The following is a 22049-nucleotide window of genomic DNA, read 5'->3' as shown; positions in this document are numbered from 1 at the left end:
ATGAGTGAATTTGGGGTGAGGGGGAAATGGAGGCTAGGGGATGGGGGTTGAGACATAAGGATGCTCTAGCTGGAACAGAGGCAGAGTGGGAGAGCAATTAAAGAGATATCTTGATAGAAGGAGACATCATGGGGATAGGGAGAAACCAGGTGCTAGAGAAGTTCTCAGGAATTCATAAGGATTACCACAACTTAAACTATTAGCAGTAGTGGAGAGGGTGCCTGAACTGGCTTATCCCAGTACTCATCTCAGTGAACACACTATCATCATAGAGACTTCATCCAGTAACTGATGGAAGCAGATGCAGCAATCCACAGCCAAGCACCAGGCCAAGCTCCATGAGCCCAATCAAAGAGAGATAAAAGGTATTCTATGAGCAAGGAACATCAAGAACATGATGGGGAAACCTACAGAGACAACCAAACCAAACTAATGGTAACTCATGAACTTTAACCCAACAACTGTAGAGTCTCCATGGGACTGGACTAGGCCCTCTGCAAAAGCAAGACAGTTGTGTAGCTTGATGTGCTTAAGGGGCCCCCTGGCAGTAGGATCAGGATCCATATCTGGTGCATGAGCTGGCATTTTGGAGCCCACTACCATCCCTGGTGCATGAGCTGGCATTTTGGAGCCCACTACCTAGGATGGGACACCTTGCACAGCCTTGATGCAGGGGAAGGGGCTTGGACCTGCCTCAACTGAATGTACCAGGCTCTGCTGACTCGCCATGGGAGGCCTTACCTTGTCTGAGGAGGGGATGGGGGGGGTTTGCAGGAGAAGGATGGGGGTGGAAAGAGGGAAGAGGGCAGGATCTGTGGTTGCTATGTAAAATGAATAAAAAAATTTCTTAATAATAAAAAAAGAAAATATGTCAAACAAGAACCAAACATAATGTCAAGTCACAAAACAGTGCTACATGTGCAGTTAATATCATGATTTTTCTCACTCAAAATTGATTTTGTTTGACACTTACAATGAGTTTTTGACACTTGAGTGATGGCTACATTGAGATAAGAAATTAGAGCACCTGTGAATTAGCTTTGCTAAACTAATACATACTGCTGAAACTGGAATTACAAATTATTGTCAACTAAAGTACTTTTAAATGTCTCTGCAATCTTCAGCTCCAGGCCTGAGGCATGGAGGGTGGACATCTCCATGGTTCATCCAGTGCAGTAATTGTCATTCTGTTTTCCATTCAAGGAACAAAATACCTTCATGTCTGCCACTTATAGAAGAATGTTGGCTGGAATCCAGCCAAGATATTTGAAGAAGGAAAAAGTCCACACCATTGTCATCTTCCAGGAGCTTTTTGTCATAGTCATTGAAAACACTTTTAAATAAAATATTGAAGATCCCAGAATATAACATTAAGTCTACACAGTTAGTCCCTGTGTCACCCAAAACAAAAGGCTAAGAATCAGCATTTTACTTGTGCTATCCAAGGGTGGGTCTTAAAAGTAAATAAACAATGAGACTTAATCTTCAATTACACTCTTCACAGGAAGGAAGAATGTGAGATTTGGAGAAAAAAAAATCCTTTATGGGGTATCCACTTTCCACTGAGTACTCCCAGTTGAGAAGACCACCTAATTTCTTATATTTAAGAAATGAAGATATTTTTAAGAGGAAAGAAAAGAAAAGAATATCCACATACACCAATTCCTATCATAGCAACAGAGCCAGATAAGAACCTATGTTTTGTTTTGGTTCTTTCTTTTAATTTTCTTTCTTCCTTCCTTCCTTCTTTCCTTCCTTCCTTCCTTCCTTCCTTCCTTCCTTCCTTCCTTCCTTGCTTGCTTTACTGAAAGTTAGGCATGAACTTTGCCAGAAAAATTAATACTGTGCAACTATAGCATTGCTGGTTTACAAAATGCTTCTGTGTTCTGCATCTCATTTATTTGCATAAGACTCCTGAGGATGAGCATGCTAAGGATTACTATTTCTATTTATAGATGAGGAAACAGATCCTAGAGATTAAATAGTTTCCCCAAGATCACATGGACAATTTGTCAAAGGGAAACTTGTATGTCAGTGTTTCTGAAACTTAAATCTGTTGTCAGCTAATGTACTAATTCATCTGGACTCAACTTTTTTTTTTTTTTTCATTAAGATAATGTATGGGGACTCACAGAGGGTCTCTAGTAAGGCCTTATTCAAGGTCAGAAAGTCTGAGCTTGCTTTGCCCATCAGGGCTGCGTAATGTGATGATTTGTCCAAGAATGTGGTCACAAGGTGTTTTGAAGGGTCTACACTTATTGGTACTTTATACCTCGATCTTGAAAGGGGTAGGTCTTCTGCTCATCCCCTTGCCGATGTATAAAAAGCCCATCATGATTAAACTCAATGACTGGGTACTGACACAGGGCCCTCCAGAAGCTATCCTGTGTCTGTCTTTCTTGTCATCTAGGTCTATATTTCCATTTAATACTTCCTCATTCCTCTCTCCTCCCACACAAGAACCCTTCAAAAGGTCAGAGCTGGACTCTGGCAATAATGCTATTTTCATTCAGAAGTCAATAAGAAGTTCTCAATTTATGACCCAATTTGCTTTCATAACTCTTTAGTGGATAATCCAGACTTTATAGACAAAAATTTTTATAACAGTATATATGGTCTTAAATATTATAGAAACATAACCCTGATGTTGATATAAATGTAAGCCATATGGCATTGAAAGGGCTTCTATTTAAGCAAGGTTTCAGTTGATTTTTAGCTAACAATAATCTTAAGCCTTTGAATGGTCAAAATTGCTTTATACTTTCTGCACTTGAAACACTATAGTTTGCTCACATTCCTCTGAAAATTCAAGTGCACACTGAGGTATGATTGCAGGACTGTTTTGTATTTACATTACATTATTACTTCAAATTATTCTCATTAAGAATGAAAATAGTTTGAAAACACATTTTAAGAACGATTACATGTGAAACACAGTCTATGTACCAAAAATAGATACAGGTATTTATATGAACTGTCTTATTTATGACATCTCTAGGTAAATCCTATATACAAACACATTCTATAGATAGAGATGTTAAATTAAAACTGTTGCAACAAATTTGAAAATCTATGTCAAACCTGACTAGCTATAGTTAGTGCTCATATTCATTCCACTGTGTAATATTAATTTTTCTCATTAATAATAATAACAGCAAAGGTATTTATGCTGAGAAATTAAAGTGATCACAAAAAATTAATGATGCCTAAGTGTAGTAGTATCACACCTGTGATTATGAGTCCCAGGCAGAGAGAGGGAATTGCATATTGAGTGATTATATATTATATTCTGACTCTTACTGCTGTCTTTTAATTTTCTATCTCCTTACAATACCACTTTCTTCTTTGATTAGAGTACCACCTACTATAGTTATACTCAGTAAAATTAATGCCGAAGCTTGTCAGTGCGGCAGTGTGAGGAAATAAGCATAGCAGGAAGTGTTCAGGTCATGAGGGCCACAGACAAAATGGGATGATAATAACTTTCTCCCACATATGAGGAATTGCTACAGGTTTGATACAATGCACTCCAGTTATGAACAAGGCAAGAATCTTGTGTTTGTTTTGTTTTGTTTTTGTATGCATCTGATTACCCTTCTGCTTTCTGCCATGAGTAAATGCATTCTGAAACCCTTAAAGGATATGACCACTTGATTTTAATGTTCAAGACTCTAGAAACATGAGCCAAAATAAAGCCATTTTATTATAAATAATCTATTTTAGGCATTCTGTTATAGCAACAGAAAACAGACTTAAGCATCTATTATTCACCCTTCTGGACCAAGTTCAATAATCAAAGTTTAAGAAGCATTCCTGACATTTCCAAAAATTGACTTTTGTGTTCATGTGAGCTCTCTCTCATGTGTGCACCATAGTCAAATTATTCTCTATCTAGTCTTTCTTTCTCTTGCAACATTTTAAAGTAAAAACAACATTTTTATAGCTTAGTAACTCAAATATTTAAATCCAGTATCTAACATAGGCAGAACATACCACATCTCTGTTCCCATCTTCATGATTTATTACTTATAGACAATAAATTCATTTTTAATCTGTTTATTTGATGGATTACTTGAATTTGCAAATACTAAACCAGGTTTGCATCACTGGAAAAAGGCCCAATTATTTCTTGATGTATAAGTCTTTTTTACATTTTGTTGAATATTCTTTGTTGAAATAATTTTGGATCCATATTATATTTCTCTATACTTTCACTTAATCTTGATTGTACTCTGTTCATTCCCTTTTTTTGTTTCATAACACTGAGTAAATAAGGAAGTAGAAAGTGTTTCCTTCTTATCATTTTTAGAAGAGATAGGCTAGTATGTCAGCTTCTCATCATGAGACAAAATGTATGAGATAATCAAATTGTAAGAAGAAAAGATTGTTTGACTCATGAATTCAGGGTTTTCTGTTCATGGTTGTTTGAGCTGTCTCTCTAGGCTGATGGTGAAATACAACATCCAGGCAAGAAATACATGGTGGGACAAAGCTATTAATTCAATAGCTTAGAAACAAAGAGGACATGATTGGCAAGGGTCTCAACATCCCCTTCAATGGTATGCTTCTAATGACTTCTGCACTCTCATTTATTTATTTATTTGTTTGTTTGTTTTGTTTTGTTTGTTTGTTTATATAATTATATCACTCCAGATAATTCCATCAGCTATAGATCAACCCTACAGCAAATCAGTGTTTATCATATTTTCTCAATCAAGCATGTTAGCTATTAGCTGAATCATTCTCTTTACCCATCATCTGAAAATTAAAATATAAAAGCCTTAATTTTCAGATGATTGTCCCTATGTAATGATATTTGAAGAAGAGGCCTTTGGAAGGTGTGTTAGTCAGATATCCATTATATTGTAATAAATGCTTGGGATAATCAACTTTTAATTAGAGAAGGTTCTTTTTACATCAAAATCTTAGAGATTTTGGTCCATAGTCAATTGGCCTTGTTGCTGTGGTGACACAGCATATAGAATCATGAGAAAAAAAATAAAACTACTCACCTCAACTCGGCAAGGAAAAGAAGGAAAGAAAAATGGGACTGGATTTAAGGTGCTAGATTCCCCACTAGCCCATTAAAGGAACACCCATACTGCCTTAAAAGTCTTCCATTATGCCACACATTTTAAAGGTCCAAACAATCGCAAAAGCAATCAAGCCGGGGACCAAGTCTCTAACCATAAGAAGTTGTCTGACACCTATGATCCAAACCAGAGCAGAAGAAGATCATTAGAGGTTAATGAAATTTTGTCAGTATAGGACAAACTCTCTTAAGCATGGAGATCTGAGTTTCAACCCCAGAACCCATGTTGTGTATTAGTGGCACACAAACCTGGGGAGATGAAGAGAGCAGGGTCTCTGGGGCTTTCTAACAAGCCAGTCTAGACTAATTAATTAGTCAAAAGTCAATGAGTGAGGCTGTCTCTGAGGAAGGAAATGACATTCCTTCCTAAAATTGACACACACACATACACCCTTGTGTATATATATGAGACAGAGAGAAAGAGTTATGAGAGTAGAGCTTTCATGTTGGAATTAGGACAACTGAAAAGTACACATCTGAAAGCCTGCTATGTCTTTTCTCCATGTGATAACACTGGGAGAAGACAGCTAAGGGGAATCCCTCATCGGAATACATGCTTGCTGCTATCCTGCTCTCAGCCTAGCAATTTGCATAGCAGTGTTTCAACTATCCAGTCTATGGCATTTTGTTACAGTACCCAAGCAGACTAAGACAGAAAAAAAAAATGCGTGTTAATTTTCTTGAATCCTTTGATAGAATTCTCCAGTGAAAGAATTGGGGTCTGAGGGTTTTCTTTTAATGGAATATTTTCTTTTACTACAAGTCCTATTTCTTAATAATTACAAACGCAGTCTCATTGTATGTCATGTTCCATGAGACGCTTTTCAAGGACTTACTCTATTTCAATTAAGCTGCCAAATTATTTAGGTAGAGACCTTCATTTCTTACCTTTGCTGTCTTCTTGATATCTTCAGGGTCTATAATAGGATGGCCTACTTTATTCCAGATATTAATAATGTCTTGCCTTTCTCTTTCTGTATTATATCTTCAGTAAATACTGAGTGACCCTTTTAGGTCAGTGGTACTGCCGAATTTTATGTCATTTATTGAATTTTCAAATTTTAAATTTTATGTATGGTTCCTCTTTATATTATCTTTCTTTAATGGAACTTTTCCCATTTTTCTATGCCTATAATAGCTTATTAAAATATTTTGTGACAGCTGCTTCTAAATTCATGTCAAATAATTCTAATATGTGCCATCTACTCATTTTCTTTTAATCTTTCAAGATTAGATATTTCTGGGACTGGGAGCTGGCACAGTTGATAAAGTTTTTGCTGTATAAGCATAAAGACCTGGGTTTGGATCCTTAGGACTCACATAAATGGGCAGGCCCTGCATACATCTATAATCCCAGTACTGGGAAGGCAGAAACAGGAAATCCCTGCAGATTGCTGAACAGACTGACTAGTCAAATTAGGAGATTCAGTGAGAGATTCTGCCTTAACCAATAAGAAGGCTCCTAGATGATTTACCATTTTGCCGTTAAGAGTCTATTTTTTTAGACTGAGTCTCACTATGGCTTAGAACTCACTGTGTAAAACAGATGACATCAAATTCACAAAGATACACCTGCCTTGACTCCAGAATGCTGAGATTAAAGGCATATGACACCACACCTGCCTCCTTTGAGTTTTACCTTTGTTTTACACGTGTTTGTTATGGTTTTATTTGTACATAATAGAAGGAAGAAAGAAAATATGTCAACTACATTGTGGAGGGGGACATCTGTAGCTGTGTCCCAGCCAGCCAGCACTCAGGACAAATCTCTCCCACTCACGTCCCCCAAGTAAACACATGGAGGCTTATATTAATTACAAATTGTATGGCCATTACCATAGGCTGAAGAAGGATACCCATCATTACAGAGGAACTTCGGGTGACTGTCCAGGCAGGCAGCTGTCTCTGTAATTTCCAGAAATTTTGGAAGTTGCTTACAATGCATTTCCTGTTTACTTAGGTAATATTATATCCTTCTGGCATCTTTGACACACTTGAAGAGTAGATAGTTATAATTATAATTTTCCTTGGTTATGATAAAAGATGTACTAGATATGAACTTTAGACTCACAAATATAGGACAGATGTAGAATATTTTATTTAATTTTGCCAAATATAAATAGACTAGATACTGTAACTGTAATTCTTGCTTGATAACTGTTCTATTATATGTAATTTTACTATGTTAAAGTTAAAACCTTTCCTTTTGAATAAACAGAAAAGGGGAAATACTGTAGGAAAATGCCCTTGTACACTGGTTTAATAAAATGCTGACTGGACAGTAGCCAGTTAGAGAGTATAGGCAGAGGAAGCAGACAAGGAGAATTCTGGGAAGAGGAAGGCTGAGTCAGGAGTCGCCAGCCAGACACAGAGGAAGCAAGATGACAAAGTAGAACTGAGAAAAGGTACCAAGCCACATGGCTAACCATAGATAAAAAAATTATGAGTTAATTTAAGTGTAAGAGCTAGTCAGTAAGTGGCCATACAATTTGTAATTAATATTAGCCTCTGTGTGTTTACTTGGGGGATGCAAATGGGAGAGATTTGTTCTGACCACTGGCCAGCTAGGACACAGGAAAACTTTCAGCTACAGACATCTAGCACTTTTGCCTTAACAACAGAAAGATATAGGAAAATATTTTATATGTTGAGGAGTACATTGATTTCTATTGTGACAGAATGATCTCTGTGGATTGATGGCTACCAGTCTAACTTTAGGTTCAGTAAGGAAACTTGTCTCAAAGGAATAAGATGTGATAAAATAAGACACCTAATGTTCTATCTGGCCTCTCCACAGCCACCTATACATACACATACAAATTAACATACATATACATTCTCTCATTCTCTTTCTCTCTCTCTCTCTCTCTCTCTCTCTCTCTCTCTCTCTCTCTCCCCTTTCCCTCTCTCTAGCTCTTCATCCCTCCCTCTCCCTCCCTTCCCGCATCTGTAAAATCTTTACTTGGTGTTTGTTTTAGATTGCCACTAATTGTCATCCTCTTTATTCTTAAAAAAAAAACAAAAAAACAAAACAAAAAAACAAAAAACAAAAAACAAAAAAAACCCTCACCTTCACAAGTACTAAAGCAACAATAACAACAAAAACATAATTCAGCACTAATGTGAATTTCAATTGAAAAGGGAGAAATAATCTGGGCAGGTGGTACATGTCTGCAATTCAAGTTCATGGAAGGTGAGACAAGGCAATCATGACTGTGAGGTCAGATGGGAGAAACACCAATTCCAAGCCCACCAAGGGTATATGCTAAGATCCTGGCTCAAGGAAAGAAAAAAACACAATAAAAGAAGTTGTTTATGGCCAGGCTTTGGAGACCAGGCACAAAGTCAATCAGTAAAGTCACTGGCTAAAGAATTGCATCAGCTGGAGTGCACATCTGGTTATCACCCCAAAATTAGGACCTGATGTCTAAAAGGAATCAGTCTCATGGAATTACTGAAAAGATAAAGGGTAAAATTTATTTTACCAACATATTTTTAACATGTTGAAAAAACTAAGATAATAATAGTAAATAATAATAGATATGATCATATGTGTATATAATACAACAGAACAAGCTCATTCAATCCTTCAATTAAGCTTCATTCTACAGAAACTTAAATAAGAAGTCATTCAAGTCTTAATATCTAAAATAAAGAAGCTCAAAATTCAGGGAGTGACAATAAGCCACCAATTACAACAGCATGTGGCAACCATGCTGAGTAAGCGTCAACAGTTGCACAGCATGGAGGCAAGTAAAACTACCCAGAAAAGAAGACATTTTACTCATATCAAAGAAGGATCTGTGAGAAGTATAGGGAGCAGAGTAAGCCCTGAGTGAGTGTGTACTAATGACATGGGCACAGCCATGTCCAGGACTCTGATGCCTTGGACCCATGTAAAAATGGCCAAGTTTTCCTCAGGAGTCTGAATCTGAGTGTTTATGAACAACTAACCAGTATGTGCAAAGACTAGCACCTGAAGCTTCCTCCTCCAGGATGCTGACAGCCTTAGTCTGCCAGACTACAGAGACCTTGGAAGGCTAAACTAGCCCTTCTTGCTGGGCTGTACCTAAAACCACCCTGCAGTTCCACATCACTGCTGCATCAGCAGAATCCAACCTCGCCCAGCTTTACTGTAAGTGCATCTGTATGTCTATCTCTTCCTCATTCTTTCACTGTCCCTAGTCAGGGTTCCAGGACCCAGGGAGAGAAGGACATGGCAGAGAATCAAAGTGAGAAACACAGAAGGACTTTCCACACAGGAGAAAGCAAGAAATGGCAATTAATGAATCAGCAAAGATGAACTCCAAATTTCCAGTCTGTGTGGTTAAATGGATAGATAGTGACTGGTGTGATAAAGGCTGAAATTAGATGGTACAAACTAGAGCAAAAGTTTCTGTTCACTATTGATATCAAAGTTTATGGCAGGCAATTATGAGGATGGATTATAGAAAAACTTGTGTTTAAATCATCAGCATTTAGTCTGTCATTCCACAGAATACTGTGAGAAAGCTAGCTGAAATACAAAGATTAACACAAAGTAGGCCACACCCAAGTACTTTGGGCTATTCTAGATCACAAGAGAACATAAGAGCTCTGACCAGAAATCTGGTTAGACCCAGAGCTTTACCCATATATTTAGCAAATCAAAGCCCACAAAAGGTTCAGTATCTTTTCTCAGGATTTTATTGCTTTGTTCTGCCAAAGCAAGACTTATACTAACCAAGAAATTTTGCATGAAATTTAAATATCAATCTCTCATTCCTTTGGCAGTAGATCAGCCAAAACCCCATAGCTTACAGTTCCTCTAGCCTAAGATGTTCTGTTTCTAGTACCCACAGTTTCATTTGCATAACGATCTTTTTCACTTTCTACATCTGTGTTTTATTTATATTGCAACAGAAATATTTAGAAGTTTATGTCACAATAAGTTTCTAATCTAAATTTGGTGGGGTTTTTTCCAATTGTTAAGCAGTTAAAAACCACAGACAGTAAAATTTCCAGTAAGGAATTTCTCATTGTGATGCTCATCTTAATTTTCCTCACAAGTAAGCAATTATTATTATATCATATACTTTAGTATTGATTTTGAAACACAATGGATGGTGAAATATGAGTTTTCTAAGGCTAAGTTTATAATCTTTATGAAAATACAAAGCTATATTTGTATGACATAAATTGGGACCATTACATGTTTTGTTTTACCCTTTACCTTACTACTGATTTGAAGAATTAGGCTATCCTAAAAGGCTTGTGATATTTATTTGACTATCATTATTTTTCTCCTCATCAGGAATAGCTTTAAGTTCCAAGTCAACTAATGAGCTCCTTCTGAAACCCTTCACTCCAACTAAATATATTGAACTTCAATAATAATTTGGCTGTATTTTGAGTATAAATTTAACATTTTATATTGCACTATAATATTCCACATACTTGGTTCCCCTTCAATGATAGAACTCATGTTCCCTATGTGTCAAAAATGTATCTAATACTTTTATTCCTACACAATAAAGGAAACTATCTCTCTAGCTATGCTACATTTTCATCAATATACAATTACTAAAAAATATACAATTATTTATTTGTTTTTATTTAATAAACATCTCAACAATGTTCTCTGCTGTTAAAAAATCAGTTGAAACTGACTGCACCTGTAAGATGTGAATAATATTTCTTACCTTCTTACTATGATAATTATAATTACCATTTAATGACATGGTACACTCACCTTGTAAAGCTTAATGTTAAGTGAAAGTAATATATTGTTTGTTCATTTGTTTATTCTCCTGTTTTCCCATCAAACCATAAGCACTATGAAGTATAGGAACATCTTTCTTGTCACTATATTTTCAGTGCCTTATTTGAATTAAGAGTCTCATTAGTACTTCTTTAATCCATACTTGGCCAAATATCACATGTACTCCTTTGTATGTAAATTCTAGCTTTTATTTTTATATGCACATACTCATATGGGAGTGAGCCAGGAAACTATAAAGGTGACCATGAAAATACAAAAGGTTTAAAAGGGAAGGGGGTAAGGGTGGGAAGTGGAAAAGGGACCAGTGAGGAAACGGAACAAGAGTGGGGAGAGGGGTGGGGGGAAGAAGAAGATGTGAGAAAACTAATTAAGAATAAGGCATGTATGAATTGCCACAATGAAAAACTATTATTTTGTGTGCTAATTAAAAAGCAAATACTTCTGAACATAGTGGTATACACCTTTCACCCAGAACTGAGAAAGCAGAAACAGGCCAATCTCTGAGTTGAAGGTCAGCCTGGTCTACATAGTGAGTTCCAGATGGCCAGGGCTATATAGAGAGATCCTGTCTCAGAACAACAAACAAGCAAACAACAAAAAAGCAAATAAAAATAATTATTTATTAAGTTAGAAGTAAAAAGTTAGTACTTCCTCTCAAATTAATACATGTTTTCTTAAGTACTCAGTATTAAAAAAAGTCACAACAATCAGTATTTAATTTGAAATTGAAGAACAGACTGACTCTATCTCCCTTAACTTGATGCTGCCTAAGCCTCCACTACCTGAAGCTAAATTCCATAAAAGAGAAGCGCAGTGAAGGCAATCAATTAGCAACACTCAATTAGGAGAATGTTTAAATAAGAAACCAATATATATCACACACAGTAGTAAGTTAAATGTCTTGAGCCAAACACAGCCATCCGTTATCCAGACATGCCTTTAAAACATGACATAATAAATAAATGTTGTTGGATTACCAAGTAAGTATTACTTCTTACAGATTAAACATTTTAAATTGATCAAAAAGGGAAAAATAAAAAGGAAGCAAAACTGCTTCCATGTTTGGTTTTCAGTTGACCTGTACATTCACACACTAGTATTTTTAATTACATACAGCAAAAATGTAATGTAGGTATATATTAAAGAGGAATTTCATCAAGTCAGATTTTTTTATTCTAAGTAGTAAAAAAATTACATTAGAATAATACCTTATTTTGCATATCATAAAAACAACTTAGGAAATTTTATTACTATCTATTCTTATTATATACAATAGGCTACACTGTGATACACTGAAAGTTGAAATGAAAATAATCTATCAAAAATCTACACATGGGACCTGAGAGATAAGAATTAGCAAAGTCACAAATATTTATGGAATGTTAAACAAAAATAAGAAAAAGAAATACAGCTAAAATGTAAATCCATGCATAAATTACCAGAAGGGCAGAAGACAGGCATGGAAGTCAAGAGGCCTGGTCTGTAAGGTCAGCTCTGCCATATATGTCATAGAGTATGACACTGGGTGAAGTATTTATCATTAATGAACCGCAGGTATTTCATCAGAAGAAGAGATGAAGGAGAGATATAAATGTTTCAGCATGAGGCATATGAAGGTACTAGGGGACATAGAGAGAATAGCTAACAGGCTACATATACATGCTGCACTAGAAGAACAGCAAGTTGACATAGTTCCTGGTTCCTGGCTTTTAGCTAATTACTTAGCCTTTATGAGACTCATTTTTCTTACCCAATAGTAATATTTACTTCACAGTATTATTGTTTAGATTAATGACTTAATTAAATAAATGAGAATGTTGTAAAGACTTATTTGCCACACGATATTTTCAGCAACAAATAATCACCATGTTACTCTAAATACAATTTTTCCAGGTGATGATAAATGTACAATATCATATTTTTGAGGAGATTTATCACATCATGCTTGCAGGAGGATTTCTGATTGAACAATTATCCATGAGAAAAAATACCTTCCCAATAACTAAGGAAACCAGTTGAAAAATAAGAGGAAAATGAACTGGTGAGAAGCCAAAGGTCAGACAGCATCCATATCACATGGCCCTCCCTGAATCCAGCAACACAGTTTTACCCCATACTTGGAAAAAAACATTGAGCAGGGAATAAGTGACATGGTCTAAGATGCAATTCTGTATCTGACAAGTCAAACTCATGCCAAAAGAGTCACACATTCTCAGACTCCAGGATGGCACCTAGAGTCTGAGCCTCCAAGCCTCCTTAGTGGGCAGTATTCCACAATTTAAACTCCAGATCTCAGACTCACACTTGGTCTCCAGGAATGTCCCACCATCAGACTGAATCCAGAGGCTCCAAGTCTGATATGCCTCTAGCACCAGGCCAACTAGTCTTCAAGCCATACCCATAGTTTCAGCCTTTAAGATGGCCCATTTGCACACAAATGTTTTGAGGGTCTGAGAAAGCTGGGAGGAGGTATGGGGGATATAGCATCTCCCTATCCCTGGTTAGCTTAGAACTTGCTAGGTAGAAAAAAACTGCACTTGAAATTACAGAGATCCTGCCTCTGCCTTCCAAATGCTGGGATTATAATGTAGCCTGCACACAAACTGTCAACTCAGTGCCAGGAAAGAAACTGTGCATACAGATTCCAAGCCTGACCAGGTTCAGACCAGCCTACTGCTGAAGCATATTAAGCATCAGAATTTGCTCTAGCAGAGGCAAGGCCAAGAATCATTCTAATGGACCCTAGAAGACTGGTACTCCTCAGCTGAGTTTACAGGTGCACCCTTGCAGAACCTAAGCCTGCTTCTGATGACTTCAGTGCCAGGCCTACAACAATGTTAGGTCAACACTCATGGATTTGTGAGCATTGCTTTCAGGGGTCCAAAGACTCAGAACCATCTTAGAAGCTGCTTAAACTCTGAAGACATGTGTTTAAAGTCCACAGGAGTGCTACCTGTGGATTAAACACAACTTGGCCTTTTAAAATAAATGCTGTCATTTGAAATAACATATGGTTTTTTTTAAAGTCCAATGACATTTGCCAAAACACAACATCCTCTATTGCTGAAAATAACCACAAATTAAGAGTAAGAGAGATTGCCTGCAATCTAATCAAAACCACAAATGCTGGACAAGGTATATTGCTCAGTGCATTAAGCTTTTACTGCACAACATCAGAATTGGAGTTTAGATCCCCATAACCCATGACAAAGCTGTGTGTGCTAAATATGGCAACCACCTGTAATCTCAGAACTTGGAAGGCAGAGACAAGAGTTCCTCAAGGCAAACCTGCTCGTGAGACAGACAGAAACTGGATCGGTGAGAAGCACTGCCTCAGTAAAGTAGTCAGTAATTAATAAAAGCTCCCAGTTTTGACTTTGGTCATCAAAACACACATGCACACATATCAGCACAGATATATTTGCACACACACACACACACACACACACACACACACACACATATCTGCAGATGTATATACAGACACACCACATACACATCCACATGCAAAACAACAACTTACAAACCCAAAGCAAAAAAATAATATCAATGATATAAAAATCAGTAACTCAATCCATGATTGAAACCAAAAACCATACTAGCTCACATTTCTTCGATTCAACATTGTGCTAGATATCCTCCCTACTGGAATATATAAAGAAAATTTTCCTGCAAATATGACTGATCCCTATTCCTGTGTGACATAATTGCCTATGTAAAAAATGTCAAATTCACAAATATGTTACTAGAAGTGAAATCAAGTCATCAGATACAGAATATAACGTGCCATGTCATATACTAAAGTGGAAAATTAGCATTAATTTTCCTTAAAACTTCCATTTATATCACCAAAGAGATATAAAAAGAGCATATTGTACAGTCAACATGTATAACACTCATAAACTGAAACTACTAAACAATTTCACTTAAAAATCTAATAAAAATCTTTGAACTGGTATTACAGCACAGCAAATAAGCACCGAATTATTAGTCACTAGGGAAATTCAAAGTAATTGCATGGTGAGATACAGTTACAGTATCAAAGTGGCAGGGGTTGGAAACCACTGACAATGATAAGAGGTGACAGGGTTGTGCAACAATTGGGACTCTCTCCTTTATTGCTGAAGGAAATGCAAACTGATATAACAACACTGAAAAGTAGTTTGCAAATTATTATGAAGTTTAATAGTCACCATAGGACCAAGAAATCTTGCTCCCAGGTATTTAGCCTAGTGAAATAAACATTATATTCATGAACACAACCAAACAGTACACAATTATTTATAGCACATCAATTCACAACTGTTGAAAAGAAACACCTGCAACAAGACTTAATCAAATAAACTGTAGGATTTTATTTTAAAAAAAAAACTTAGTTTTTACTTATTACTACTTATTATTTATCCTGATAATAGAACATAATCCAGATGTCTATCAACAGATGAATGGATAAAGAAAATGTGGTACATTTATACAATGCAATATTACTCAACTGTTAAAAATTATGAAATTAATAGGAAAATGGATGGAGCTAGAAAAACACCATCCTGAACGAGGTAACCCTGACCCAAAAAGACAAACATGGTATGTATTCATTTATGTAGATGTTAGCTGTTAAGTTTTCAAAAAACAGGCTGCAATCCATATAACCACAGAGTTTATGAATAGAGTAAGGGACAGGGTGGGGATCTACCTAGAAAGGGGAAATAGAATAGACAGTTATGGATGTATGGGGCAATTGGAATGGGAGAAGCAGGGCAGTGTTGGTGGTGAAAGGGGATACAGTAGTGGTTCTCAACTTGTGGGTCATGACCCCTTTGGGAAAAAAAAATATATATATATATACCTGCATATCATATATTTACATTATAATTCATAACAGTAGCAAAATTATAATTATGAAGTAGCAATAAAATACATTTTTAGTTGGGGATCACCACAACATGTATTAAAGTGTCACAGCATTAGGAAGGTTGAGAACCACTGTAATATAGGGAGGGATAGCTAAAACTAAGGACCATTTTAGAGGACATATGGAAACCTAATACAAAGCTTTTTGGTAGCTATGTCAAATAACAGGAGAGACAAAGCCCCAAACTAGACCTTTCTCACTACCAAATGGAATCTCTAGGTGCCAGAAATAGGTATTAAGTTGGTGGCCAATGGGACCCCATGGAAACCCCTAAACAGCCCAGGCTATTTCCAAGGTTATTGTTTGCTTTCCACAAACTGATGGTAAGGCAGGCCCTATTGATATCTTCACAGTTTAAATTTTCAATTTGTTGTGATAGTTAAGTCTTTAATCCACCTATAAAAGTTTTAAAAATATTATAAGTATTTTCTATACATACATCCTGCTATTTCTACTATTTATAAGGCAATTATTGTCATAACATAATTCATATAAATAGCTTTGTTTCTGATTTCTCTACTGTTCATTTAGACTTCTCCCTTTTTATGCCATGTTATGGTATAAATTACAACTGCTATTTTAAAAGTTAGTAGAAATATCAGTTCCATTAGCAAACAAATATGAAATTCATTGTTTTCCTTTAAATTTGGCTGAGATATTCTTGGTGTTTTATCTTTATACATTAATTTTATAATTAGTTCATGAAATTCTATTAAATATTAGAAAGGAATTCTTATTGGAATTGTTTTGGAACATGTTAATTTTGTGAGATCTTTGTACTGTTAAGACTTTACTTATGTGAATACTGCTTCCGATCTCAATCCATCAGATTGTTCCTCCAATGCCTCTCATTGTTGATAGTAACCTTTTATCTTATTCTTCTTAATTTTTCAATAAATACTGCTCAAACTCACTATAATTTGGCAAGTATATATTTAGGTCATTTGCCCCAACAAACTGGCCACTGACACCCTTTTTCCCCATGAAAGCTCTACTCCATTTTATTCCAGCTAGTGACTCTCATGTGTATACCTTATACCTTGATATTAACAATAACTACAATAACTGTAATCCCATCAGCATTAATCCATTCTGTTCTAATAAGCAGCTTTTTACAATTTACTAAACTTCATAATCTAACTCCACAACTCTTACAACATTATCACAGTTCCTAACAAAGTAGAGTTAAAGTTTATGCTGGGTTTTTAGTAGTAATTATTGTAGTTTATTTTTGTTTCAAAAATGGCCAATTTTGGATGATATGGTAATTTTAAGTGACCAATATTCAATGCCCTTTTACATTGAATTTTCCCAACCCCTCACCTATCATCCCTTTAATAAACTCTCTTCCTTAGAACTCGTGAATGTATCCTGAACTTTCTTCATCCTCCTTTAACTTTGTGGTACATATTGTTAAAATAGAACCCATGATATAGTCTCAGCCATAACAGAGTATCTGGTAGTAAATATATCTTCCCCTTTTATAATATTAATGAACAGTTATTTTTAACTGTTACCAGCAACGCAAGACTGAAACCTGAGAAAAAAGAAAGAAGTATAGTAAGACCTATGATCCATAACATTTCCAATCAGAACACATATCCTAAACTATGATGAAAAAATAAGGGATTTTCACAGCATATGGCTGAAGAAACATAATTTAGAAGAATATAGAATGAATTTAAGATTGTAGAGCTAGAATTACAGAACAGAATATTAGAATAGAAACACTGCCAAAAAAAAAATGTTCCATAAATCTGTAGAGGATTACACTGGGTCATTAGGCTGTGTGAAAAGCTGTATACACACAAGCTAAGACTCCAAGACAATGATCAAAAATAGTTCAAAAAACTAACAAGTCCTAAAATAGAGGCTATTACAGTCCCACCATTACAACACATAAAGGCCACCTTATGACTATTAAGAAATAACTGCCCCCATACCTATTCAGTTACAAAAGTCAACGAGTTGAAATAGAACATAATAAACACCAATTTGGAACATGGGAACCCCAAAACTAGAGATCCCTACAAAAGAGTAAGTGAATAGCTTCACTCCTAGGTGTGCCATGATTAAGATACAGGTTTCAGAGATACTCAGGCTATAGCACTGATAATCTGAATCATTCAGTAGGTACTTCCAAAGAGTCATGTCTGTGTGGTATGGCTAAATTGCCATCACTACATTATGCCTTCCTTAACAAAGCTTTAAAGTAAACCTGAAAAAACCATCAGCTCTATGTGTATTAAAAACGTCAACAGTTTTAATAAAATAATTTTGCTTTGAGAGACAGGGTCTTTGTTCTCTTACCGAAGGCTGACACTAGACCTTATTCTTCTTTCTGTATCTATAGAAAATCTGTTGGTATTCCCAGATAAAATAGGATTCATAAATAGAAGAAAAGGAGCCAAATATTTTTTAAAAATGAACTAGAATGCAATTAATTTTTTATGACTAAAGACCTGGGACACTTCATCATAAACTATTTATCTGTGTGAAGTCTCAAAGTGAAGAAAATAAACAATCACTCTGGATATGTGAATATCTGAGTAAACAAGGCAATTCAAATAAAGAAAATCAAAGAAAGACACCTCATTCTATACTAACACGAAAGCAAAGCATAAACTTTAAACAGCATGCATTGGCTCTCTAATATATGCACATCCGTTTTTCAATAGTTTCCCTTCAAATTTCTCCTAAAGATGATGTTGTAAAAGTATTTCCTGAATTAAGATGTTTCCAACAGTACCATTTACAATAATACATAATAGACAATGATCTTTATATTCCACAGTAAGTATGATATACATATATATATAGTAAACAGGCATTTGCCATGTTTGCAAGAATTTAATGATATAAAATAATTGCAATGATGTTTATGTTCTTAAAAGAAAGATATTGTAGCATATTTACAACACAAATTAATTATAATCCAAAATAAATAAGTATAGAGAAAATATCCCAACTTAGTATTATCTACTTCAAACTAGGGAAAATGATAGGGGTGTTTGGGTGTATATGTGAGGGTAGTATGAGTGTATGTGTGTGTGCTTGTTTCATTTTTCTGCTTTTAAGAACTATCTATATTCTATGTTTATTTATTACATTTAGCATTGGCTGCTTTTGTAATCAGGAAAGGGAAAGATAAATTTAGGATATAAAAAAATATGCATGAATGAGAATAGCTTAAATAGCCCAGGCATAACATTTTATTTTCTCTTATTGGATAAAATTTTAACATAAGTATTTAAATAGAAAAATTTGCTTTTACCTCACACAAGTGTTCTTCTGCATCAATAATACATTTCTACATCAGAATATTTAATATCAGTTTTTCAGAGAGAAAATTACTTTTTCATAAAGATACTAGGACATTTAGTTTCCATCAACTATTGCAAATGTACTATTTAGCAACTACCTTTGGAGGGCTAATATATCAATCCTGTGATACAGCAGCATATGTTCCAAACTTTTATCTCTTCCTAAAAATATCAAGGAAAATAACCCTAGAGCTAGTCCTGCATGTACAGTACGTTTGATCCTTTGATTTTTAACATTTATTTAATGAAGCCTGGCTGTAATGACTAATATTTTCTTGTCTGCTAGTACCAAGCACTAAATAAGGTTCTTGATGAGATTACATTTGTGTAGCTCCCATTTTAACGGAAATTGGAGAGATACGGGAAAAGATTACAGGAAGAGACATTATAAAAGCAGATCTTACAAGTCAAACTTAATAGCAAAACCATTCTCTTCGTGTAGGCAACCATGAAAACAAATATCCTGTGAGCTAGGGATATCTACTATATCTTTCTAGTCAATCTTGAAGCCTTCTTGAGACAGATTTCCATAACTTTATAATGTGGTTACAGTTGATGAGACAGTGGCCACAGAAGATGATGAATGAAGCATAAGGCTCAGAAAATTAGATGAGCATAGCTAAGGTTTTGGGTTGTAACAAGCATAAGATAGTATTGCTTATGTTACTTAGAACCCAGAGAGATAGAGTAAATATCAGCTATGACAACTTTAAAAATAAGTGTTCACAAAACATACCCAATTCTCTTATTAAAATAACTCTTTAGAACATACGCATGCTGCTCAATTATTTATTTGCTAGAAAAGATTACCATAAAGGCTATATATTTAAATATACAGCATGAAACTTAGAACACTACAGTTCTAATATTTCAAACGATAAAACAGACATTCCTAGAAGCAAACTAGAAGAGCAAGCAAAAAATATTTGAAATGCACAAGGCACTTTCCCAACAGTGTGTATAACTGAAGGAAGTAATTTCCTTCACATTTCTAACCAGCATATCCCCTACTCCTTTGCTTATTAATATAAGCTGTATACAGACAGTCTTCATGGAAATTGAAGGGAATATTAAGTAGTATACAAATATCTTTCCTATACTCAGTTCCCACCAGTTAGCCTTTAAACTTTAGTGAAGATGGCATGTTCCCCAGTGCTGTGTCAGTGCTACTGTAGAGAATTAGGACAACTAGTTGAAAAGTTTAGTGGCTGTCCCTCCCTCTTCTGCTGAAACCAGGATACCAGAAACAGCACAGTGTCAAGGAAGAGTCCATGAGTCCTTGAAACCCAGACACTGCCAGGGTCTGAAACATGAATCAAGTTGTAACTCCAAAGGACAGAGATTCGCACAGCATTGACTGACTCAGAGTAAAAGAGTACAAACCAAACAAGCTCCTCACTTTCCCCCTGGTGTCATAGATAAAGACAATCCTAGGGAAAACAGGGTGGAACTTTTCATGGCCAGGCTTCCATATGCTAAAAGAACCATAAAACCACCATGCGTGCAAAGTTTGTGTAGTCTGTTTGTAGCTGTATGAATGGAATAGAATGGCAATATTTCTTAGAATTAGACTTTGCTAGTATTTACTAGCATATGTATGTTATTGCTCTATTTGCATCAATATTCTCTCATGCCAAACAAGTTTTCAAAAGGATTACAAATCATTGGCAATTAGAAAGTAAAGCTAAAGAAATTAAGATTTAAAAAGCAGATTAATATATTTGTAAACTTTAAACATGACACAGAAAACCTAAAGTTTCCCAAAATCATTAGACAGTGCTGTAAAACAGTCTGAGTTCACAGGCACATAAACTTTAGGTGAGATACTCAGTTATAAGAATCATGCAACCTTAAAAATATGCATATCCTATTGAATAAGAGAAGCACTTTTTCTGAGATGAGGCCCATGAGAAGTGTTTTTCTGGATCTTTGCAAAGATGATGTAATATTATATTAGGTACAGAGAGCAACAAGGCACTTCCAATGTTTCCTTATGGTGTTCCACAAGGAAGCTTCACACATAAGGATATAATCAGTAACAACATGCTTTTTCTTAGATATAAATTTGCATTAATGAATTCCTATGAGGAATTCTTTACCTATTCCTCACTATCTCTTGAAGCGAAAATCTATCCTTGTTGTAGATATAGAGCAATATAACCTACTACAGTCAAAGTTTTAACACTTGTTAAAGAAAACAATGTTCTTTTTTAAAGACCACGCTAGATAGCCGCCATTTCCCTCACCTGTGATTCTTTCACATTTTCAACAGTAAAGTTGAACCAGACTCGGAAGCGAGGATTGCAGGTATCCGGCCTAATGAACAGATCATACTCAAACTCACAGACTTGCTCAACCCGGCCAAGGTTACCTATGACAAAACATAAGAGAACTGTATTTTAATAATAGTTCATGCATCTAACATTATTATGAGCTCTGATACTAGCACCAATCTTCTTTTGGCACTGGTAGGTGTAAACATTCTTAGTCTTAATGCTACCAATCTGAATGCAGTCCAAAGTAAGGAAGACTTTCAGCTAGTTCAGGTTGTAGTAAACAATCTCTCCCTGGCCTTTATGATCTAGATCCTTTGGGCTACAAACAAAATTGGGTTATGAAGACTGTAGAATGCCTCCAAAACTTAGGAATCACAAACTACAGTTTTTTAGTTAGAAACAAAATGAGGATAGAACATAAATTACTTCTAATATGTTGAACCTTCTTTAAGGTGGTAAATTGCTAAACCAGGTAATCAACTGCTAAAAAAAGAGTCAAGATGACTACAGCTGACTTCAAATAAACTGACTGAGAAGTTAGTATTGTGTTGATCTTAAGGGACAATAGCAATATCTTATTTAAAATAAGTTCTAGAGTGTTGGTCTCTAGATCAATGGTTCTCAACCTCCCTAATGCTGTGACCCTTTAATACAGTTCCTCATGTTGTAGTGACCCCCAACCATA

At 35.5% G+C, this 22049-nt stretch overlaps 1 protein-coding gene across 1 annotated transcript in view; it reads right to left on the bottom strand.

Moving 5' to 3' along the window:
* The window catches only part of LOC118577112 (BEN domain-containing protein 5), a 1024598-nt gene extending 1003144 nt beyond the window's left edge, over positions 1 to 21454 (bottom strand). Inside the window, exon 1 of the mRNA XM_036177158.1 lies at positions 21335 to 21454. The gene's annotated coding sequence lies outside the window, so the exon portion shown is untranslated. The remainder of the gene's footprint in view (positions 1 to 21334) is intronic.
* Positions 21455 to 22049: the final 595 nt, after the last annotated feature.

Source organism: Onychomys torridus, chromosome 2, assembly GCF_903995425.1.
Source record: "Onychomys torridus chromosome 2, mOncTor1.1, whole genome shotgun sequence".
Taxonomy (NCBI): Eukaryota; Metazoa; Chordata; class Mammalia; order Rodentia; family Cricetidae; genus Onychomys; species Onychomys torridus.
The sequence above is the reverse complement of the archived record's forward strand: the minus strand, read 5'-3'. Positions and strand labels throughout refer to the sequence as shown.